The sequence below is a fragment of the Anomalospiza imberbis genome, chromosome Z, assembly GCF_031753505.1.
Source record: "Anomalospiza imberbis isolate Cuckoo-Finch-1a 21T00152 chromosome Z, ASM3175350v1, whole genome shotgun sequence".
Lineage (NCBI taxonomy): Eukaryota > Metazoa > Chordata > Aves > Passeriformes > Viduidae > Anomalospiza > Anomalospiza imberbis.
The window spans coordinates 24579631-24605523 of NC_089721.1; the positions used below are offsets into that span (position 1 = coordinate 24579631).

At 40.0% G+C, this 25893-nt stretch overlaps 1 long non-coding RNA gene across 1 annotated transcript; it reads right to left on the reverse strand.

The window, feature by feature from the left end:
• Window positions 1-17976: 17976 nt before the first annotated feature.
• Window positions 17977-25684, reverse strand: LOC137464829 (uncharacterized). The gene is made up of 3 exons (XR_010994445.1): window positions 24265-25684; window positions 22708-23618; window positions 17977-18942 (listed from the first exon to the last, which is right to left on the reverse strand). It is a non-coding gene; the product is annotated as an uncharacterized lncRNA (long non-coding RNA).
• Between the last annotated feature and the right edge of the window lie 209 nt (window positions 25685-25893).

Here is a 25893-nt window from a genome sequence, read left to right on the forward strand (position 1 = left end):
TTAAATTTTATCCACAGTCTGGAAGAAATTGCAATGTTAACATGATCTTCAATTGTAGATAGCATATTCCAACTACCTTTGACAAATTGCTCAGAAGATTTTCTGAGTGTGTTTTGGAGTAGTATGAAAACAGGAGTTCAGCTGTGCCTATCAGCTAAAAGTAGCAAAGGTAGATTTAGGAGCTGTTGGCTAGGTTATATAAGAATTCTCTACAGGTGACATGGCAACTGTAGATAGAAATTAAAATAATAGACATATTTTTCATGAGCAATTAACATAGCTGAATGAAAACAAAACAAAACAAAATTATGCAAACATCCTCACTCTCACCAGCCACAAAAAAAAACCCCAAAACTAACCAACCAAACAAAAAAGAAACAAAACAAAAACAAACTAAAGAGCCTCAAACCACAAAAAACAAACAACACACACATCCACACACACAAAAAAAAAAACCCACACAAAAAAACTTAAGCTAAAAAACCTACTATAAGGCCTAAAGGCTTCTTCATTTATTTGAGGATACCAATGTTCATTCAATTTAACCTGAACAGGCATACTAAATTAATGAGGGGACTTATAATTTCCACACTATGGATCTTTCCCTTGTGATATAAATATCTGTAAAAAGCTCCCATGAGGTATGGCAAAAGACACCTTTAACCTTTGCATACATAATTTCAGATCAGCTCAGCATCATTTTTCTGAGAACGAAACCATATGTCACCTGATGACTCAGGGGACACACTAGCATATGGAGCCCTTCATGTTTTAACTGCCAGCTGGAATCCACCCAGGTCCGTAACAACCAGTGCTGTATCTGGAGGCTTTTGGGCAATCTATGCGGAATGAGTTGGCCATCTCAGATCAGACCCTACAACAAAGTTGTCCATCAGAACGTGACCACTGCAGATGGCTCAAACTTGCCCTTCTGTCAGTGCTATCAGCAAGTTGGCCAAAGATTAAATGAGTGTTGTACATACATGACCTTTCACTTGGCAGAAGTCAGTCTCCCAAGCTAGGAAATTGAGTGGACATGCAGGGCACTGCCTTGGAGAAGGAGTTTTCCTCAGCCAGCTATCTCCAGCTCCTTTGAGTTAGTGTTGCAACACCCACTCCAAGCTCTTCCTCCATCCAGATTTAACCCATTACGTAGATCAGCTTTTACCACCTGCATTAATGTTCCACACATGATGGTAGGTCCTTGATTAAAGATAACTCTGCTGTCTTAAGTGAGGATTCAGATCTGTGAGAAATCTTTTTAAAAAGGAGAATGCATAATTAAACAGTGTCATGATGATGAGAAGTTAAAACATGGAATCAGTTTATGAAATAAAATCATTTTTATGAGAAAAATACCATACGGCAACAAACAGCTTTCTTTGAAATGCATCTAATACTATAAAATAATTAAATAATAATATAAACACATGCATTGCAGTAGAGAATACTGAAGGACTGAGAAACAGAAATTTTAAAGCCTCCTGGGAAAATATTACCAGGGAGCATGTTCATAATTTTTAACAGAAGGGATTTTTATCAATATGAAGTGTGCATTTTCTCTTTGCAGTATTGAAAATATTGTACGTCTATATTATTGGTTCTCAGTTAGGCTTCCAAAACTATCATCTCAGTTTTATTTCCTACTGGAAAATCTATGAAGACAGACATTTTAATGCATATCATGACACTGATGTACAGCTTGGAAATTAAGCCAGGCAAATTAACTGATAATGCAGTTCTTTATGCACTCTGTGGGAGCTATATCACAAATGGGGCTGTAGGTGTTTACAAATAAAAGAGAAACTGGGAGGTGATTTTAAGAACAGATCTGATCAGATTCTGATTATTACTGGCAAATTCTATTCCACATATTTTCAGGCAACAAAAAAGTTTACATGAAAGCATTAGTGTTAACAAGTACTTAGTTCATTGATATAACAGCTCATGTATACCTATTTACACAGGGTTTTTTTCTTTTTTCTGGTACCAGATCTGTTGGTGTTTTTTACCATTGCAGTTTTGTTAAATAAATATGCATATGAGAGAAAGCAACATACACAATTTACAATTTACAATTTATTTGTCTTTTTTTCTTTTTCAAATTATATTATTATTTCAGAAAAGGCACCTATTATGTCAAGCATTATCCAGCTAGCTGAGAATTCATACCCAGCTACAGAATAGAAGTTGATCTGACAAACACCAGCTGTTGATACAAATTCTAGGCATGTTTTCTTCCAAAGTATTTGATTTCAGATTACTTATACAACTATAGTATGTTCATGTAATATTTATAACATTTACTTTTTCCTTTTCAAATGTTAACTTTTGTCTTGTATTTCCATTAAATATGGAGTTCAGATTTTTAAAGGTTTTTGCAAATGGAGTACGAACTATAGTTTCTTCCACTTCTATTTGCATTATTCTGATAACAAGGTGTTCTCCTCTCGGTTACAGAAAATGTAAAGGGCAGTTTAAAGCATATGTGCATGGATTAATCTAAGATTTACTAAAAGAAGATTAATAACAGGATGTCCATTTATTATTATCCCACAATATGGAATTTAAACAAAACAGTACTTTTTATTGGGTTGAGTACAATAAGAGTACACATTTTTCCACAGGTACAGTAATGGTGATGAAACATGAAACATAGACATCTGTTTCAGTAGGCTAAAGAGCCTATATGAACATTAGAAACAGAAGATGTGTGATGTAATCAATTTTGGCATGAAGGACTGGGATTTTTCAGCCACGTGAAGCAAAATGTAATCAATATAGAGGCTGACACTTGTGTTGGAGAGCTGGTTGTTTCTCTTTTGTACCTTCTGTTGTATCTCTTCTGTATTTGACTCTTTCTTTTTTCATACTTTAAAATTTTAAAAAATCTCAGCAGTTAGGCAAATGGTAGATAAAATGCACATATCTATCTTTAATTAAATAATTCACAGAACAGAAAAAGAATAGCATGTTATCCCTTCCTCAAAGATGGGATGGTTAAGTATTCAGGTTGAGTCCTCATTAATGTCCAGGCTCAAGCACAATTTGTGTTTGAGGTATCTTTTCTCTGACAGTAATCTTACTATATCATGATATAACATACCTGTCCCTTTTCATAAACCTTTAGCAGGAGCACCGGGTTTTTATTTCCCTTGGACTAGAAAAATTCAACCATTTAAATCACATTTTAAATCCTTCTCACATGAGACCCACACATAGGCAGTAAAGTGGTGGAAGAGAACCTGGGAAGATATCCTGGGTAAAGATCAGACAGATAAATGAGCCTGGTGACATACCTAACTGCTTGGCTGGGGACGCTAAATACCTTGCTAGGAAGGTCCCTGTGGGACAGCAAGCTCGAGTGAGCAGGGTGCCCTGACAGTAATGGGGCCAGGAGAGTCCTGGACTGTGTCAGCCAGAGGTAACTCAACAGCTTGAGCGCTGCCATTATTCCTCTTGGCACTTGTTAAGCCACAGCTGGAATACTTCATCCTATTTTTTGGCTCAAGAAGACCACTGAAGAACTGGGGAGGGCCCAACAAAGATCCACTAAGGTAATTAGAGGACTGATAAATATGATATACAAAAAAATGTTGAAGAAATGTTATGTGCCTAGCCTAAAAGAGGGAGAGCTCAGCAAAGACTTTATGACAGTATTCCAGTAGCTAAAAGGCAGGTGCAAAGATGAAATTACTCTCTGCACAGGAATGCATGGGTACCAGAAGGCACAAGATACATATGTTGCTTCAGGGGAAATTCCATCTGGATATAGCAAAAACAATACTTCATATAAGGACACAGTCCTGGGCAACCTGTTTGAGCAAGGGGCTGGGCCAGATGACCTCCACAAGTCCCATCTTGCCTCAACCATTCTTTGATTCACTGAGTCATGGAAGTGGCAGAATCTTCCTTGCTGGAGGCACTGAAGACTCCTCTTGACACAGCCCTACATAATCCAGGGTCTCATTTTCAATAGAAAATTGGACAAGGTGATTTCCAAGGTTCCTTTCAATGTAAACTTTTCTGTAATTTCTGTAACATGGAATACAACATATCCATTTACTTATATTTTTAATTTCCTTGCAACCAGACCAGAACAAAAGAAAAACTATTATCAAAAAAAAAGTTATCTGAAACAGAAATTTCAGAGACAAAAAGCATAATAAACCAGTGGGTTTGGAGCTATTCAGGTCTATTACTCCTGCTCAGTTCAGCATACACCTGTATCTGTGCAGCTGCCACCCTGCCTCCCTGTAGTCCAGAGGCTTCTTTTTCTGCTACAGGCCAGATACCAAACCACATAGCAGATTGTTGCCATCACAGAGATTGTGGCCAAAGTCTGGTCAGAATAGAAATAAGAAAATCAGTTATGTTCAAACTATAAGTTTGCATTTTAAAATTTAGCAATATCAGTATATTTCAAAATCACTTTAAGTGCTTCCAAAAGTAAAAAAAAAAAAATACTATCTACCTATTTAGGCTTTCAGAGCTGTAAGAACTACACATGTTTTTAAATAGGCACCCATTTCATTTTTGAAATGCACTTTTTATACTGATTGCTAGAAAGGGGAAAATCTATTGTGAGAGTGCTACTGAGTAAAAAGTGAACATGCTCATTGCTTTCTGGGAGTTTGAAAAGGATGCTAGGACAGAATACATGCCTATTAATTTGTTTAGAATGCAATATCTGTTTAGATTGCAACCCTTGAGCAAAAACAATCACAAAGAGAACAGGCTACATTTTTGAAAATTATTACAGACACTACCTTTTTAAAAAGCTTTAATCTGTGAACAGCATTTCTCCCCTTCAACTCAAGGCTTTTTCCATTAAGAAACACCCTTTTCTAGCATAAAGTTACTTATTTCCAGTACTTCCATTACCTCACCTATTAGTGTGGTACTTGCATCTCCTATTTGACTGACCCTGAACTCAGTGTTTCTTTCTTTTCTACATAGCTATATTATTTCCTCCTGTGGGTGCAAGTACCACATACACTATTTCTCTTAGATTTCAAGTTTCCAGTCTGAACAATAATCAAAAGAAATCACAGTTCTGACATGATTTAGCATAAAGAGCCCAAAACTAGTTACGGTGCAACCCAGACAGTTTATTTTCTCTCTCCTCTCTGCTATTACATCCAGATATCCACTCTCATTTATTTTGTTGCTTCCATAATTTTGTTATTCATCACACTTTCTGGTAAGTCTTCCAGACTAAAGATAAACCCATATTAAACATTATTTGCTGTGAATACTAACAGCTTGAAATACACCACTGATGTATACAGCTTGTTCCATCATTCTAAGTATGCCATAGATCAAGCTATCTACCTGTGATGGTGAGTATATTAAATCACTTGAAGTTCCATTTGCATGATCATCTTTCCAAACACTCTTGCCGTGGTGCTGACTCAAGCACTTTGAAAGGCACACTCAAAATTGCTGTTTAAAAAAAAGCTAACATTGTCTCACTGAGTATGCAGGAAATTAAATGTGTTAGGACTTATGCATTTCAAATTAGATTCAGCATATAACTGTCTAATATGAGTGCACCTAGCTATAGTTTACATTTGTCTCTCCAGTAAGCTTTTTAATCAAAAGTAATTTAGTGTTAAGTGTATTGAAAAGCCTTTCATTAGCTATCGATGGGACTTGATTTATTCATATGCTGTGCAACATATGTTGCTGATGCGGTCATCTACCACATCTCCAATTTTAAATAAGCCTTTTAGTTTTGGGTCTATATTTATGCAAAGGAGAGGTGATCAGTGCTTGGATCATCTTCATGGCCCTCCTCTGGACCCACACCAACAGCTCCACATCCTTCCTGTGCTGGGACCCCAGAGCTGGATGCAGGGTTCCAGGTGGGCTCTCAGCAGAGCAGAGGGGCAGAATCCCCTCCCTGGCCCTGCTGCCCACACTGCTTTGGATGCAGCCCAGGAAACAATTGGATTTCTGGGCTGCAGGCTCACAATGATGGTTCATGCAGAGTTTCTCATCAACCAACAGCCCCAGCTCCTTCTCCCAGGGCTCTCGCAACACTTGTCCTTGTTAAACTTCAGGAGATTTGCACAGACCCATCTTTCAAAGCCGTGAAGATCCCTCAGGATGGCATCCCTTCCCTCCAGCATCAGGAGACTCTACTGCACAGCTTGGTGTCTTCAGCAAAACTGCTCAAGCTGCACTCAATCCCACTGCCCACGTTACTGATAAAGATGGTAAACAGGTGTTACACACAGGCATTTCTTATAGTTCCCAGGTTCTACTGCTTGTCAGCTATGCACTTTTTAAAAAACCCCACTTAGATCCCTCGTATTTCAGTTACCCACCCTCAGACTGAAAAAAAACCCAAACAAAATACCACAAACAAAAAATCAACTACAAAGAAATGAACAAAAAAAAAATCAACCCAAGCTCATTTTATCTAATTAGGTTTAAGTCCTTCAGAACTAGTTTCTCAGACAGTAGGGCTGAAACCATACTATTGGGTTTCTATTGAAGTATGTAAGAATATAGTTTTAACTTCACTGAAGTCAAAATTTCAATTTCTGCTTATACAACAAGAATCAAGAAGTGTCACTTTAGGTTTGCATGACCCAAAGAATGTCAGGAAATGAGAATCATATTGCCAGTCTCATAGCAATATGCACATCACTTGTGCCACCAGTCAGATAGAAGCATGGATATAGGCATTTTACTTTGGTGGCTCAGATAACTCCACAAGACCATGTGTTGCCTCGCACATTTATGTTAACAAAATATGTATTTTTGAAATGTTTTTAAGAAAGTGTTAAGTGTTTTCAGCAAATTGAAAATTAAGATGTTTCAATATACTACAAAATTCCTAGCTGTTTTCTAAAGACAGACTATAATGAGGCAGGCCAGCAATGTTGTGTGAAGAGTTTCTTACTTAAGTAATTAAAATTATTCAACAACATGCCAGAATGAAAATTTTAAAGATACATGCTTAGAACTCACAGGTTTAGTTACATAGAGGCAAATATTTTGGCTTTCCTCAGTGTCCTGGTTTAGCAATATGCATTTCTACATAGCTGCCTTTATTATAGGAAAACTGGTGACCATGCACAGTAAGAACTGTTCAGATACTCTAGTGGTGAAAATTAGTAGGCTTTTGTCAATTTAGAAGACTAGGAGGGTAAAGGGAGAGACAAGCAGCACACCAGCATTGAAAGTGCATTTCCATATATCCTGAGGAACCTAATAGAGGTAAACATCCATCTCCCAAAATAGTTACACCATTGCTAAAGTCATATTTCATGTGTGGCCTCATTTCCTTAGTACTGACCTTGTGTCTCCCTCAAAAGTTAAAACTGAGGAACAGAAATTGAATTTCTGTTTTTACCACCACCACTATGAAGGACAAAAACTTGCTTTTACATACCCTGCTATGTGCCCATATCTCTGTCTGTTTCTGCCAGTCTTTTTCCCTTTAGCAACATTTGAACTTTATGTTCAATTTCAGCCAAATAAGACAAAGGAGTCCCCAGGGAAGTTTCTTGGAAATAGGCAGGCAAGGAAAAGAGAGAGGCCACATTAGTGACCCAAAGATGGAGAGGCTAAGGCATGCATTCTGACATTATTAATCACCTGAGATACCCCCAGAAAGAGAAACTTGGTGTTCCCCAGCAGTCTCTGAATATTCCAACTGCTAGCCAAGATTAGATTTGAGCTCATACCTATTAGACATAGTCAGCCATACCGTAAGGCACAGTCGCCACTGGGAACCAGGTCTTAATAGCATTGTAGATTCTGGAGGAACTGTTTTTCTCTCCCTCTCTCTCTCACAGTCCTGCTCCCTCTTCTTTCATTGTCTCAAAAATGAGCTTCATTTTTTGTGCGTCTGTGATTAACTGTTAAAAGTCTGCTAAAACAGCCTCCGTGGCTGTCACCCCAATTCCACTTTGCTTCTGTGATGAAATGCAGCCTCTGAGCCCTTCTGTTCCCCTTGCATTACTGCACCCAGCCCCTGGGACCAACAGCCTTTGCTTATCCATTACTTCTTGCAAAGAAGGAAGGCACTAGAGCCCAGCAGTAATAAAGGAACAAGGATTACCTTCTGTGCAGGCTGAAAGGGAGTTTTCCCTGTCTTTCACCACTAGGAAAGTATTCTCTGCCCACCTCCTTTGACAAGAGAACTTCCTCCCTGTTCACCTGTCTGCCCCACAAAGACATTCCTAATCTGTAAGGGACTGACTGGATATTTACAATTTATGTGTATGAGTCAGGATTCTCTCAAAAGCAATCTTCAACTAAGTTGAGCAGAAAAAGCAATACAAAGACAGGAACAATTAATTTGCAATTATTTCATCTCTAAAATTTGAATTATGGATGGACATAATTACTTGTATTTTCTATATAGAGTCATCTATCTCAATAAAATAATACTGTCTGATCAAAGATAAATTTTATTATATGGAATGTCCCAGAGAAAGAAACATATATTTTACAAAGCAATTCTATTTTTGCACATTAATCCAGCAACATTAAAACAACGCACAATGATTTTAATTTAAGCAAAATAATCAAAACTATTTAATTAAATCTAGGTTCTGTCATATGGAACTTTTAAATATTTTATTCCACCAGCAAAATCTGCTGATGCATGTGGAAGATCTCTGTATCTAAAGCAGATGGAAACAGATTCTGGATATACATTGCCATCTTGTGGAGCCCTCCCTGACAGGGCATGCTGTAGAAACCTGAAGGTTTGCTCTACTCAAGAACCGCTCTGTTTGGAGCTGGTATGGATGTTTAATATAAAAGAGTTTTCTAAGATGCATAAGCAGCATATATTCTTATATGCAGTGTGTGTTGCCAGATAGAATGTTGCAGTTCAGGTCTGCTGTGTATCTGTTGGGAAGTAAGACAAAAAACCTTTCACTCCTAAAGCACTGCTTCAAATCAGAAGCAAAACAAATACACTTGTCTCTTCCATTTTACAGGAAGTATATAACTGCTAAAGTGATCTTTTTCACATTTAAGACCACACTCAACAAGAAAGGGGACCGAACATTTATTGTGTTCAGAGAGGTGTATACTTTAGGGCAGGTTTGAAGAAGAACAGTGGGACAATGGGGAAAAATCTAAAGCCCTCCTACTTAAGAGCTAGCAATTTGTAGACACAGACATACAATTTTGTCAGCTCGACGAGTTTCCAAACATGACATTTCTTTTAAAAGATGAGATATTTAGCAACAAGCTCAGATGAGTCAGGGAGTTCTTTGTGGAGTGATCAATCAATATCAAATAAAGCAATCCACAGAAATATGAGTCATATCACCATAATACAGAGGAAATTAAAAAATCTAGCCCTTCTGGCTCTTACTCCTTTGGTGGCCTTTTATTTGCTTGGTCTCTGTTTATTTTCATCATTAAGAGTAATTTACAGCTATTGCACTTCAATTTTAGTTTCTTTGGGTTTTTTTTTCTATAGAGTCAACTCAGAGATGAAGAATTTTTTTTGTCCTCCTGATACAGGAGGTATCCTGTATTAAACAACCTCCACACTGCAAACTCCCAATTTCTTTTCTCCTGAGTCAACTAGTTATAGCTCTAAAGCCTTTTAATTGTGAAGTAACAAAGCCCAGTACACCCTCTAGCATTATTACTATTAAATTTATCAATTGGGACAGCCAGTAGACTACACCTGTGCCAAAGACAGGAACAGTGCAAGAGATTGCATGTTCTTCTGCACTTTGTTTTTGATGAAGGCTATCCTCACAGAGGTTTCATAATACTTAAATCAACAATTTGCTGAAAAGCTGATGAAAGCTGAACTCCAAAAACAATGATGATGATGGACAGCCACTCTGTGGTCAACATGACTAAGATGTAAGGTAGGATGAAAATCATCCCCACATGGAAATAAGACAAATGGATTTCTAGGCAGATAACATGGTTTGGCTGAGCCAAAAGATGTGGCAGCAGTGTGAAAAGAAAGTAGCAAAGATAAATCCACTGCACCTCAAAAGATGGCTTTGGGGTGACTCAGTGATACTTTCAAGATTAGGCAAAGATGAAGACACCCACTTCCAATCAGTGCAACACAGAGTATGCACTGCTTAACCTAGAGATTAAACAGATCAATTGGTGGTTGTTGTCTTTTTTGTAGACTACCAGCCGTGAAAAGGATAAAAACAGTCATTCTTTGCTGCAAGGTGATACCATCAGAGGTGTCAGGAAGGGATGTTACACGTGTGTACAGCAGTTTACTGGTAAAAACAACAATATCAGTATCACTGTTCACTAAACAGAAGGAACACAGGTTTGGACTGACATGAAGCTGTACTTGAGCAATGGCTGTGAAGAAGAGTTTGCAGGCTGCATTTAATACCACCTACAATCAATAAGTTCTTAGTGAGTGTTTATTCAGTTGCTTTCATATAAGTAGAAAGGAGAGGAACCATAAACAGACATGCTGGAAGAACATGCTAGCTGTTTTATGTACTTGATATATCAAGCATATCTAAATTTCAGCAAAATTCTAGGCAAAACTACACCCACTGACTGCAGTTCTGTACAGATCAATTACGTCTTGCATTATATACTTCTATGAATTTAGTGCTTTACACTCCAATTTTTATTGCAGTGGTTTTCCTCAATTTTTCCCCCAAGGAGGAAATAATATAATTGGTTTTTCCTTATATACCTTTAAAATAATTGTTATTACCAAGCAGGTTGGGCCCAATGAAGTTAGGAAAAAATGTTCAGAATTCCACTCACAGATTGAGTTGGCAGATAGGATCAATCAACCACCTACATTGTGAACTAAGTTATTTTGTTACCAGCATCATTGAAAAAATAAATATACTGTCACATAATGTCAGTGATTCAGAATGAAGTGTTATAAATGTCAATTCTTACAAACTGTGGTGGCAAATGTTAGAAAAATATCTTAGGTTATTTTCCCAGTCACTGTATAAAGGTGATTCATTATATTCCCCTAATTCCAAAAGTTGTAATTAAAAAGAATACATCTTTGGCACATTCACAATGCACCTCTTGCAACCACCATACATTATACTCATAAGTGAACTAGTTAACAATGACAGCTGGCATTAGTTTTCTCCCTAATTACAGCTAGTTCAGAAATGCTATGATTCTAAATACTATGGATCATGAAGTAGAGAATCTTACCTCATATATGCTTTACTAGCATAATTTCTACTGACAGTAGACATACAGGAACAAACAAAAATCATCTATCCCAGTAATATTCTTGTGCATCTCAGTTTCCTTTGAATATAGCTCAGTATAAAGTTAACCCTGAAACTTCCATAGCTACAAGAACAATCATATTGTTGCTGTGCAACATAGACTAAGCAAATTAGAAAAAAAACAAGCAGAACCACATAACTCAGGGTAAATAAAAACCAAAATCAGTTTATCAGACTACCTGTCACACATCTGTATGCAGTGGTATGTCCTGTCACCTGAGAACTAGGTTTCATTTCTAGCACTCAGCAAGGATATACAGCAGAATATGCACGGTAAGAGGTGATCTTGTAGTTTCTAAGACAAAGTACATTGATACACAACCATACAAAACCTTTACCTAGAACCCAGCATTACAGTCAAAAAAATCTAAGGCTTTGACCTGGAGGACAAGAAAAGCTCCTGAATGGAGTAGGTGCTCATAGAAGATAGAGATCAGGAGGCTCTGCCAAAAGTTTCTTTTGAAAGCAGAAGAGGCTGGCATCCTTTTTTCTTTTTTTTTTTTTTTTTTTCTGTTTTAATTTTTTTTTTAATTTCCTCCTAAGAAGAATATCAGATAAGTCTTTAAAAACAGCAAATTGAATTGATACTGTAGGCCTGTAGTATCATTAAACAGAGACCATCAACTGATCACAGCAGCCAAAAAAAAAAGCAGTGGGCCTCTTATCTGACTGCCACAACAGTGGTGTAAAAAGATTATCTGTTTTTAAAAAATTATAATTTATCCAGATTTTAACATTATAACCAATGGCAGATTTGGCCCAGCTTGTTCAATGGCCACCAGGGCTCGCAATACACATGCAACAATGCACAGATGTGCAGTGAAGTTGAAAAACATGTTCTGACTTTTTACAACATGTGTACAATGAATATTAAACAATCCCCTGAAGTTCACACTGCCACTGCCCAGAATCACCATCACAATCCCTATTAAACACTGCACTTTGTGGAATGTTAATGACTATTTAAACTAATTCAGAGTGGATGTGTAAAGAATGAGGGCAGTGACAGGGATACAGCATATTATAAGTGCAAATTATACTGTAGCATTATATATTCATTTTCCTTCTTCTTTACCGCATGAAGGCTTTTTCTTTCCAAATTTGAAAGAAAGGCTATTTTTGATAGCCGTGGGTGACAGAAAATTAGGTTTTCACATCAAAATGATTAAGATATACCCATAGGCCAATTTTGATTTAGGAAAAAGGAAAAGCTGCCATGTACTAGAATACCACGTCAAAGGCTGGAAAGATCGATTGAATCATAAAGGAAAGGGACAGGAAGCTTCATTAAAAGTGTGGTATATGGAAATTCCGTGTAAGCCACAATGTTTTGTAACTTCATATTTTCATTCTAAATATGTTTACTTCAGATTTCAAAGAATTACAGCACCAAAGTATCAGGAAGCTTTAGGTAGGCAATAGGAAGCAAAGGGATGTAAATATCCAATTGTTTACATAACTAGAAAGACTGCATTCATTATGTACAATCTGCATTAGCATATATCACTTTTTCCTTCCATATTTTGAAAAATACCCCAGCTAATATATCAATTAGAAGTAGAGTCTGAGGAATCTTTTTTCTGGAGTTCACTACAGCTTCCATTTATTAACTGCATTAATAAAAAGTGCGTTATTGTCCTTTTTAGTTGTTAGAGGTTTTTTTTCCTGAGAGGGTTTCTTGTGGCTTGAAAGAACCAGCATTCAGACAGTCTTCATTTTAGGCTGTGGCAAATTAGAGTTAATAGGACCTACTCCATCCTGGCTTTGTGCCTTTATTCTCTCAGTGGGTGCCTTCCCCAAATCACCACTCCAGAAAACCCCAGTTTAAAATTCACTCATAATAGGGCAAATATATTTCATATAAATGCTTCCTTGAAAAGGCAGTCACAACCTAAATTTCTTTTTCTGTTGCAGCAGGCACTTGCACAAAACTGAACTGTGAATTCTGTACCAAGTGTATTGGCACAAAAACATGCGTACCTGGCAACTACTGAGTATGCAGAAGAACCTACTTGGTATCAGAGTAAGTTCTGCTCTGTTTGAAGAAGAAGCAAGGGCTTCTAAGAAGATGTTGTACTTTTCCAACACAAACATGAACACAAGATATTAAATCTAGAGACACAGCTAGATTTTAGATACTCTAAAACAGTCACACCCTGGTATTAGATATGGCTCTATGTTTTAATTTGAGATACATTATATATAGCACACTGTATTTCTAGAGAGGAAGTTCTTGGCTAGAAATGTGTCCACATTTCTATATTACATTCTCATCTTGACTTATCAGACCCATTCATTACTTTTTTTTCATCCTCACATGCTCAAAGCAGCACAGTGGCAGGTAAACTGGCTGCAACAAGAACTGTGCTTTTTCCAGCACAGAGATTCTAAAACTGTTGCTGCTTTGCCTCTGCAAAATGTTCATGAAGTGGGAGGGATGGAGAGGAATGATCAGTACCTTGCTGAATGCATACGCAGAGGTTAGAAACAAAATATTGGGGAAGGGAGGGAAGGGAGAGCCAACTAATCTAAATCCTTTTAAAAAAGCAGGTTGCTACCTAGCTCTCCTTGATGATTACTCAGTTTGTAAAATCTCCTTTCCTAATTAAAATAATGGGGATTTTCATTAATTTTTGAGCAGATGCATAACCTGCTTTTTTACTACCCTGTACAAAGAATTTTAAAGCCAGACAGCTTATTTTAAAGCTACAATTCTTTCAAGCTGCAATTCTGGGAAAAAAATCTGAGCACAGAATAAAACAAAAACAGGAAAGGCTTTTGTTGCCTGCACACAGCTCCTGCCAAAAGTATTCCAGCAGGATTTTATTTTACCAGCAGGATTTCATTATACAAGCATTTTAGCAAAAAAAAATATATGCAGCTAAAGGGCAAGATAAAGACTGTAGGAGCATGGCGGGGAGAGGCCAAGAAAACCTAAAGATTGCAAAACAAGAAAGAAAGAAAAGTAAGAACAAAGAAGCAGGAGGGCCAGTCTTTTACTGAAGCCACATAACAAAAATAAGATTGCACAACGCTAGCCACATCCAGTCTGACTGAAATTTCAACACCTGAGCTGTGCTGGGCTGCACTTTCCTGACACCATGTGGCTCATCTGTAGAGGTGCATTCTGTTGGTCACCTGAATAGCCCTCAAAAGGCTGTTCAAAGGAAGGTTGTATTTAAAGGTGTTTTTAAACCCAATAGTCCTCAGCCCACTCTCGGCTGTATTACACATCCTAGGATGGTCTTTCATAAGAAAGCCACATTATGCTACCTAAACTTTATTTTCATTTCACTCCAGCCCTTTATATTTCAAATTAATTTTCTTTCATTTATACTCAAAATTGCTTTCAATTCAGAAGTCAGATTAAGCATTTTAAAAGATCCTAAGAGGAACCATATGCACATTGTGTGAAATAAAACACCTACAATTTAAAAACTAATTCACAGCAACAAAAAGAGCCCTAACACAAGTTAAACTCAAGTCTGACATGTAACAGACTTGACCCCTCCCATACTGCTATTAGAGAAACAAACTAGAAAACAAAACATATCAGCCAAGAAGAACTGCAAACTAATTGCCAGCAAGATCATCATTTTGTTGAGACAATTTATGCCCCAAATTTAATGATTATGGAGACCAAGATGTCTTTAGACTCTCTCAACTGTAAAAAAATCTGCTCTTATTAACTGTGATCAGCATTCAGGAAAAAAAATCCATTTTCTTTTTAAATGTTTATGTCTAATTAACAATTAAAATGAGTACAATTATGTTTATTTCTGCTTCATGTAATGCAGCCATCACCACAGCTCCTATGCATTTTCCAATCTTTAGGTCATTCAGTGAATGCTTCACAATGAACCCTGAACTCCTTGCATCTCTAGCGAACATTTAAACCAAGCATGTTTGAATTCTCATTTTCTTGCTGATTTCTTTAATTTTTAACCTTTCTATTACTATAATTCTGTCAGCAGTAATATACACACAAAAAAGATTTTCCTAACAGGCAAGAATTGCAAATTGCAGTTTAAATTTATTTTTATTTCATCCATTAGCTTACTTCACAGTCAGGTGACTTCATTGAAGAACCCTTCTCATCTGCCCAGAGCTTTTTAACTACAGCATTTACATCTTTTGCATCAAGATGTAAATGTTAAAAAAAAAAAAAAATAAAGTCTCTTGAATGGATAGAAGTCAAATAAGAGACTACATAGAATCATGGAAAACATAGCAACTTCTTGTAGTGTACTTGTTTATGAAAGGGAAATTACCGCAACATTTACACCAGATAAAGCCGGCACCTATCACCAGTTTCAGATATAAATCATTACAGCAGCTTTACTCCGCTGATGATCAGCATTTCCTCAGTCTTCATATTAACCCACTGCTTTGCAAGACTCATCTTTGGTAACTGAAGGCGCTTTCTTTCTTCAAAGAAAGTCAATGTCGTTAACATATCATTATCATATATAATTTCTGAATAAACTCACTTCGAATTCAATTTTTTTAAATTTTTGTCCTCTGTTTTCAACTATTATGTCCAGTGGACACTCTTAACATCCTCAAGGAGGAGCCATTTTCAATGAGATATTTCTACTAACAATCAAGAAAAGAAACTGATTTCTATTACAGTATTAAGTATCTCAAAGATATCAAGTAACAAGATGCAACTACAGAATAAATAAAACAAAATCTATTTATTATTTAGGTAGAACCTGAACTGCCCTGGGATGTCTTTGGAATCCCCTCAGTAAAAGTTTGTCTTGCAAGGGCACAGCATGCTATGCCGAGAGACTGTACCCAGCTGGTTTTGGGCATAAATGTGGGGGTTTCTGTACCCAGGGGCTGCAAGGGAGCCCTGCAGGGAGGAATTCAACAGCTGTGCTGTGTAGTCACAGTTGTTTCCAGCTGGCTCTGCAACCACTGTGCACCCCATGTCATACACCAAAATTTCAACCAACCACATGGTGCCTCTGTACAAACATGTTCATAAAATGTGACAGCTGCCAGTAAAGGATGAACAGAGAAGACATATGATGGGGATATTGCTGAGAGCATGGCTGGAGATGTGCTCTTCAGAGGTTCTCCATATGCAGAGGGGCTGCTCTGAAGGGACTGCAACCCACAGTAAGGATGCCCTGAAGGGACTGTTGTCCACTAGTGACACACACTAGAGACACCCCTGAAGAGCTACAGGCCATAGATGATTCCTACCAATAGCAAGACATTTCCAAAGGGACTATGACTCACAGAGAACATATGCCAGGGCAGAAACTTCCCAAAAAGATGGCTACCCATGCAAAACACACATTGGGGCAGAGGAAAACAAGAAGAAAAGATTGGCAGAAAGAAAACACTAGGTGTAAAACCCCAACTCCAGCTCCCCAGATTGTGACTGTTTTGCTTATGAATGGTCCCTGAATAGAATCCCACCAGCTCAAGATAATCTTAGAAGAGATCATGTGAGAGGTACATGAAAGGTGGATCCCCCACCAGCTCTTTCTGCACACTCAGAGATAATAGGTTTGTTTCAGACCTAGAATTAAGAGTTTCACAAATACTTGTTTCCTCCAAGTGCTACTATATACTCCCATCTTCAGAAAGACTATTCAATCTGAAATACTATAATGTGTAAGTCACATGAAATATATGTTGTATGATTTCTCCTTTTTAAGGTAACAAGTAACTGTCAAATAGCACCTGTTTCTAAGTTAGATAGCAGGCATTAAGAGTAACGACTTCATAGGTAGTATCCTTACCTCTAGGATGTACTATTAAATAATATGCCAGCATGGTGTCAGCCTAAATTATTGACTTCACTGTCTTTTAGAAGCAATATTAAACATATATCTGAAGTATTTATGGTCCTCAGAGAACTCCTCTGCACTGTGAGCAAGGTTTTCCCTAGAGTTCTGACTAAATCACATTTTTGCAATTGCATTCTGTCAAACTAAATTTTCCTCTGCATTTTTGTTTAAATATTCTACACTCCTTTGCCTCTTGTCTTCAACTGCTGTGATGCAGTTGTGCACACTTTTAGAACACCACATGTCAAGAAGTGCTTGACAAGGTCATGACACAGCTTCAATGAGAAAAGAGCTGTTATTTCACTCAGAACCGAGAAGAGTGGTGTTGTGGTTTGGGTTGATTTAGTCAGTTGTTTTATTAATGTTAGTTACGTTTGTTCCTTGTATGCCCCCATTGTTCCCCTCACAGTGGTTTGTTCCAGGTTGTTTACCCCGAGAGTTCCCACCAGTTGGATCCCCTGGTACCTGCCAATCTTCTCACTTCTCCCTGTTTTCTCCTTATTTGGTCCCATCAGTCAGGGTTGTTCACTCCCTGTGGGTTGTCAATCCTGTCTTTCGTTTGTTCCCATTGGGTGATACAGGTTTACACCCCTGTCTGCCCACCCCCTACTTAATCTGCTGCCAGCCTTTGTTTCTTCAGCATTTGTCAGTTCACCCACCCCGAGAGCACTTTGCTCCTGCCCCGCCTGGGGGAATAAAGACTCTTTGGGCTCGCAAACAAGTGTTCTTCTCTCGTCTCTTCGTCTCCTCTCAGCGTGTGAAGCTACCAAAGCTGTGTAACCCACGCTGCAGCACTCAGCACTACCAGGGTGGCAGACGCCATTCCCCTGGAGTGCCCACTCACGTGGCGGCCACCCGGCCTCACACGGGCAGTGCTAGCCGGTGCATCTTGAATGCTTGAGGTCATGGCAGCTAGCTGCCGCAGAGTGGTACAACTACATTTCCCCCTAGAAGTATAAGTCATGCACTGTTAATTTGAAGTGGGACAGGCTAGACATTGCAGCATTTACAGAAAGCATTAAGAAGTTGTAACCAGTATTGCCAGTTTTAAGTAAAGGTTGCTTTTGATGCAGTATTTTTTCAAAGGTGATTCTGCAAAGGTCACACTGGTGATTCTTTCTTAGTAGAATTTGGATTTTTACATTCATGGTCATTATTTTCAAGCTTCTGGTTGTTACAGAAGCAGAACCAGCCACTTTCTAGTGAAAGCTTGACATGTCAGCCACCAGGTTGACATGTTGCTGAAGTAGTCAAGAGAACTAGTAAAAGAGAATTCTGCGCACATGATACACTATTTTCCCATCCCCCCCATCTTCTGCAAGCCTTCCAGTGCAAGTACTGTGGCATGCTATGCTTAAAAGCAAACCACTGTTCTGAGCCCCCAAGTGTCTCAATAATGTGCAGAAGCAGATAGAGCATCCAGGAACATGGAATTTTCATACCTACAGCAGATAGCTCTTCAACTTTATGTGTGACACCCCTTTCTAAGAACTTGAGGAAGGCGTAAAATCTTGCTTGGATTACATAAATTATGTAAATTTGTGTAGAAAAATGTAGACATACTGTATCATCCTCTTTGTGTAAAGACTGGTCTATTCACCATTCAGCAAGCCAGCTGTTGATTCCCTGCTCTTCAAGCTCTTTTTCTCTGGAACTGGAATCTAGTAAATAATTTGCTCTAGAAGATTTTTGCCAGTTTCCTTCAAAGAAAGCAGAATTCTTAGTTAAATTTCAACTTAGATGAAAATTATTTTATCTAAGTGATGTCAAAGATTTCAACAAAAATACTTCAAGACATTTTATCACATTAAATTCCCAAACAAAGCTATAGGCATGTCCCACTGAACACTTCTCACACCTTGTCCACAATATGAGTTACAGGTATTCTGAACACCCTCATGTTTTACATGTTTTTTAGTTGCTCAGCTACGAGCTCCTCGAGCGCCTTTAATTTTTGTTTATTGAGCAGCCACTGCTCTACCCAGACTGGTGAATCTGTTTTCCAGTTGAGTTTCTGGGTAGTGCGCTTTTCAGTGACCACTGCCCGAAAAACCTGGGGGGTCTCTGGGATGTCAATTCTGACCCCCCACTGGGCCATCAGGTCTCTCCCCCACAAGGGTTCCATATAATCTAAATCAAATGGGCGTATAGAAGCCAATTGCCATTCGGCCCCTCAATTTGGACAACACTCTTTGACTGTTTGGCTAATTGAATGTGTCCAGCCACGCCCTGCAACTCCCAGTGTGACAGCCATTCCCGGGAGGAATGACCTCATGTCCAGGAGTCCAGCTAAGATATTGCACTCCCCCCCAATGTAACCCGCATGAGATCTTTGGTTTTTTTGCCCCCAGTACCTGAGTCCAGGAGATGGTATGATGTGTTTTTCTTCTGTCCCTGATTCCATGAAGGCTCAGGCACTGGGATGGCCTGGGCAATGACTTGGCCTTTGGGCAGGTACACTGGTGAGTGAGTACAATGCAGCCAAAGGACGAGTTTCCCCGGGTCTGATATCACAAGACCAGGGATAATGTGAATATCTAAAGGTGTGTATTTGGTGTCCCCAAGGATGACATACTTTCTACGATTGTTTCCCCAGGTACCAGGTTCCCTGGGGACACTGACACAAAATGCCACTTGGTATCACGAAGATGGAGGGGCTCTGTCAGAGCCAACCAGAAAAGCACATTTTGAGACTCAGTGGTTAAAACAGGTCTTGGTTGGTGTGGGTGAGTCAAGTCCGGTGAAGAAGCAATGTTAATGTTTGGTTCCCCCCCCCGCCCCCACAGATGTTTTTGGCCCCACCCCATTTCTATCATTGCACAGGGAGGGACTGAGCTTAATTTTTAGTTTTTTGATGGCCCTCCTTCAGAGACAACCTTTTGTTTTTGTTGGGCCTTCCTGAAGTTAAGAAACTGTTGCCTCTATGGGCAGTTGGGCATCCAATGCCCTGGATCCCTGCAAAGATGACGCCACGGGTGTGCTGGGGGAGGTCTCCTAAATGTCCGTGGAGTGCATGGTGGCTGGCTGTTGGATGGCAGGTCAGGGACGTCGACGGCTGCCACCCCCCTCAGTTCCCTCTGTTTGTGATGTTGATCCACGGATGTAATTGTGACCTTCCTTGAGCACACTTCTAGCATGAACTGCAGGGTCGGTGGTGGGTCGAGGGGCAAGCTCAGGATTGCAGCTTTACACTTTTCGTTGGCATTTTGCCAAATGATCTCCAAAAGGATTCCCTGCTGCAGTCCTGGGTCCTGTACTTGAAGGTCCACCGCCTTGAGAAGTTGCTCAACAAACTTAAGGAAAGACTCAGAGGGAAACTGAGTTATAGACAGGTAATTATCAATGGGGACATCCAGACGCATCCTGAAAAACGCCTTTTCCGCCACCTTCCCGCTCTCCTGGAGAGCCTCCCTAGGTATTTTTGTGGCTTGTTTTTCCCCCTTTGCCCATTCCCCCTCCCCCCAAAGGTGATCAATGGAGAACAACAACTTGTCATTATCCAGCGCTATGTCATGGTCAACCCATAGGGTCGTTAAAGTGGACCGTGCTTCCTTTTTCCATGCTGCTTCCCATTCTAAAAACTCTGTTGAGGATAGCAAGCACGAGAAAAGCGTACGGAGCTCTGCAGGAGTTAAAACATTTCCCAAAAGAGTGGCCCTGAGTAGTCCCTTGAAATATTCGCTGTCTCTACCAAAACTTTTTTGAATTTTGCAGAACTCTTTGTTGGTCTGGTAGTCAAGTGGGGACCATTGGGTGCGGGGCACTCCCCCGCTCTGCCTAAGGATATAGGTGACCAGAGCAGCGGCAAGAGCAGGGACAGAATCAGGGTTACGGATCCCAGGCCCCTCCCCTCCCCAGAAGCCTGAGCATGGGAAATGAGGGAGGGGTCATGGGAACCATGGGAAAAAGAGATGACATCAGAGGGGGTGTGGCTAGGACATGGGGAGGAGAGACATGACTGACACATCCCAGAGTGGGCGGAACTGGGAGGGGCTGGAAGGGAAGGTGAGTCACTGGAAAGAGGGGAGGAGTCAGGAAAGGTCCCAAGCAGTCTGGCCAGTACTGCTCAGGCGGGGGTCTCAGGATTCTGTGGGGAGCCAGGGAGACAAAGGCAGCCCTGCAACTCTTGCCGGGTTGTTCCCTTCAGAATTCCCGGTTTGGGGAAGACAGAGGAGGTATGAGGGTTAGGATGGGGAGAACTAGAGTTGAGTTTGCTCCTGTGTGGCTGTTCCTGCATTTTAGAAGAGGCTCTGAAAGTATTTTTAATTTTCATGGCTGGGAAAGCGAACCTAGAAAGGGAGGAATCCCCTAGCCACAACAACTCACTATCTACTAGATCCCAAAACTCCAAATTATGAATTTTGTTGGCCGAAACATTAGAAAAATGTAGGAACAACCACTGAACAAACTCTTTAACTTCTCTTTTATGAAACAGAATCCCATTCCTAAAAAGGACACCCACAATTTGGTAATAGACTCTCTTATGCAAAACAGAAAGCCGAGCACCCATTGTGGCTGATGTTAAATCTATCTCTTTAAGACACACTACTCAGAGAAAAAGCAAAAGAAAAGAGAAACTCCTGCTGCTGGCCGCCTGCTAAAAGGTGCTGCACAGCAAAATACCAGCTACTATAGTAGCAAAATTCTTCAGAGAGGGAAAAATTAACTCTCTTCCCAGAAACAGGCAGGGAAAGAGAGTACCAAAGAAAAGCAGGCAAAGAAAGCTCCCTACTACACCGAGAGGGAGAACAAAGGAGGGAGAGAAGATACTCACCACTCCGACGCTGGCAGCAGGAAAGGAAAAGTCCTGAGTAGTATCTTCCTCCTGGAACTGACCACGTGGTGCCCCAGGGCTACCAGTTCCTTTCCTGGGAGCGTTACCCACCAAAAAGGGGCTTGCTACTCCTGGGGTAGTTTGCCGGCCATGAGACAGAGTCCAAACGCCGCTGCAGAATAAATCCAACTGGACGTCCTGCCGTCTCCTTCGTGGGGTCTGACAATGTCCTCAGCCCCCATGTGGGCGCCAAACAGCTGCCATGCCAACCCTGAAGCTCCCTGGCTTCGCCTGCCCAGCAGAGCCACAGTCAGCAGCAGGGGACACTCCCCTGTTTCTCAATGGGATTCAGGGAGTGGCTAAGACAGAGCTCTTCGCTGTCTGTCTTGTATGGAGGAGATGCGGCATCCGAGGAGGTAATGAGGGAGTCAACTCAAGGCCGGGGAAAAGGTCTCAAGTTTAATGCAAGCTCTGAGGAGCTCCGAATGCCATTGTCCCAACAGCCGAAAGCGCTCTCAAGGCTCTCGCAATCGGTTTAAGTACTGGGGGGGTAACCAGGGGGAAGGGACGCCCACCACCCAGTGGGGGGATTCGGGGGAGTGGAAGGTGGAGGGACAGGCAGACACACAAACCAATGGGGGAAGTTCAAGGGAGGGAACCCTGGCCCTTGTCCACTCACTCGATGCCCAAGGTGGAAGATTCTGGGAGAGTGGGATGGGGAGCCAAGTGATGGACAGAGTACCAGGGAGGGGACAGGGGGATGACTGAGCATTTTCAGGGAGATTGGCATTGAGGGAAAGGTGGGAAAGCTCAGGATGGAACTCTTGGGAGAAAATGGGGGGTGAAGGGGCAAACCATTACAGAACTGTTACAAAGATATAAAAACACAATACAACAACAAGTCTTTTCCTAAAGAATCATTCCTTATTCTGATTTAGTCTCATTATTTGAAAGTTATTTCAGATAAACAGAGTTCAAATAAGCGCAACCACAAGTGGAGTTATTCAGCAATAGCTACAGAAATTAAATTTACATCTACTTTAGTCAGAATTAACTTTCAAGTGTGAATAATCTCCTTATTACATTGTCAGAAACACAGGCTGAATTACAATGACCTGTTTAGAATACAGCTACACAGATATACAAGAAAAAATAACTAAAAAGTATTATTTTTAATAGCACTTTACCAACAAAGCTTTTATGCAAAAGTCACTGCCACAAGACACAGGCAGAGGACAGGCCACAGAAGCAGCATTCCAAAGCAGATACACACACATGTGAAAAATGTATAAGGGAGAAAAAGAATACTTATACATGTATTTTCAAGTGGACCATACCTCCTGAAGTCATATTTAGCGTGAGATAAATATGTCCATAGACTAAGACAATCAAAATTTATTTTACTAATTAGTTTAAATAAAATAAATACATACAAACAATCCCTGCCTAGACTCGCCTGCTTTAGCAATTAGCAGTCCACTAAGCTGTAGAAAATAATAATAAGTCTTCAATTCTGATTTATTCTTTGGTGTCGTACGGGCTTTCCATTTAAGAAAAGCAACACAGCAATTACTACTCAGAAAGAGACACACAAATTATATTAGCAAGAGATTCCTGCTGGTACAGCAATTTCAGACACAGTTGTGTTAATCCCATTTGGACTGTAAGCCAGATATTTTCTCTCTTCTGATATTTTCAAACAAGAACTGATACTTCTTTAAAGGATTTCCCTTTGTAGAATTAATGATACCAGCACCACAGAAACACAAGTGTTTTGCAGATTGATTGTTATGACACCTAGCTGTGGCATCCCAGATATGGGTGTAGATTAGGGGTTCCAATCTGTGTTAGCTAGCTGAGCTCTGTGTATCCCTGCACACCCACCATGTTTCTCCCCCGCCCCAGGGGTTCCCTCCGAGTCTCTTACTATTGGAGCACCCCCCCGCCCCTCTTGTAACCACTCCCTGTCCCATCCAGAGATTTCGGTGTCTATCATCCCGATCCTGCAAACCTGTTCACCCCAGAGCCCGGGGTCTGCCCCTGTCGCATCCCCGTTGCCACGGTCCTCGTCATCGCCACGGTGCCTATCCCCATTGGGCGGGAGAGCTTCTGCTCTCCTCGCCCTGCCCCTGATAAAATCACGCGCATCCCGAAACTCGGGGCCACATTCCCCCACGCAGGTGCTGGAGGAGGGTTGCAACCTTTCCGCCGCAGCTCCCGCAGCCATTAAAAGACTTTCAGCCTCCCTCATGGGTGAACTGGACATTCCTTTGCTTCTTTGCCAGAGTCCCTCATGGCGGCAGAAACCGCGGCCAGCCCCGCCCAGACCACGGAAGGGAGCCGCGTCTGGGAAAAGCAGCAAGACCCAAGTCCCAGAGAGAGGCGGTGCCGCTCCAGGCACCGGAGCTTCCCGGGGTTGGGGGAAAAGAATGCAACGCTGCACCTAGCTAATATATTTATATGATCAAACTGATAGTGAAATCACTAGGGTTCTATTTCAAGACATAGGAAACCATGGCAGGGCCACAGCTTGAATGCTGCAGTGCTTAATGAGAATTTTTAAACAGGGGCTGTTGATCATTCTCTGGAGAGAACATGAGTCAATTCAGTTTGGAAAAAAAACCTGACTTATGTTCTATGCAGAAATGGCAGTAGCTGCATTTAACAAATGATTGATGCATAAACATCAGCATCAAGATAATGAAGATAAAATTGTTGCAAACATTTTATAGAGGAACAATGAGGAAAAATAATAGAAGTAGAGCTTAAAGGGAATTTTCATTCCTTTCCCATTATTTCCTTCTTTTTTTTTTTTTAACAGATTTTGGTTTTGTGCACTTTATTCTTCAGCTTTCACATGTGAAATCTTAGGCTGCAGACAGAAAGACATTTCACATTCTAACTTACAACATGAAAGATGATGGTGTAATGAAACAACAGTACATAAATTTTAATTCATTTGAATAGCCTTTAACCAATATGCAAAGAAAGGTAACACTTGTTTTACATTTACAGACATTTTAGTTAAATAATTTGTGGTTTAGCTGATATGTTAATATATGTTAATTTATGGTTGTCTCCAACTAAAGTACATTCCATGTATCTATATTCACCTTTTTATTCTGATCTTCACTTCAACTGCCTGCTTTGTGCATAAACAAATTACTACATTAGAAATATATTAAAAAGGTAATTGAAAATAGCAATAGAAAAATAGGGAAAGAATAAATAGCTTCATTAAGAAAGAAAAGTCTGGAGCAGATTGACATCTTTGTTGAAGTACATAACATAACTACGGTGCAAACAACAGAAGGAAAAACGGCTTTCTTGTTTAAACACTGAAGATACAGAAGGGGCCATATTTTTGAGCCTTAAACCAATGATCACCTCTCAAAGCACCAAGTGCAGGATCCACGCCAGCATCCACATGAACTCCAGACTGAAAAGGCTTTCAGGGCTAGGCTCTCCACCTCAGCTCTGGCATGAATTTAACTGGCTGCAGTAGAAGCTTTCATTGTTAACAAACCGAACACATTATTTCCACTGGAGAGGATCTTAAAAGCCCTCCTAGGAGAGCCAGCTGGAAAGCTGTAATGTCTAAAGCTTCTGACGAAGGGTTCACAGGGGCATTAGACACTTTATATTTGGATTCCTTTTCTTATTTAAATAATTTCTTAAGAAAGTACCCACTAAATGAAAACGTGTGGCTTACTTCATCAGAGTTTGGCACATACATCATCTCAGTTAGTCAATATTAAGAGAGGCAACACTTTTTAGCCATTTTGAAAGGCAGAAGAGTGGACATGGGTCATGGATTTGTAGTCCTTAGGATACAGTCAGGCAATCTTGTGAAAAAATCAAATCTAACTGTATGAGAACCGGTCTGGGCTTCAATTGATCCCTCTAGCAAAGAGGCTCAAGAGATATGTCTGATGCTAAATTGATGCTACTTTAATTATATAGCAAGAAATAAATGAGATCTGTTTCAAGTGTGTGCTATAATTAGCACAAGCTATTAGCCTCCAGCAAAAATATTATACCATCCACTGGTCTCAAGAAGGAAATTCCTAAC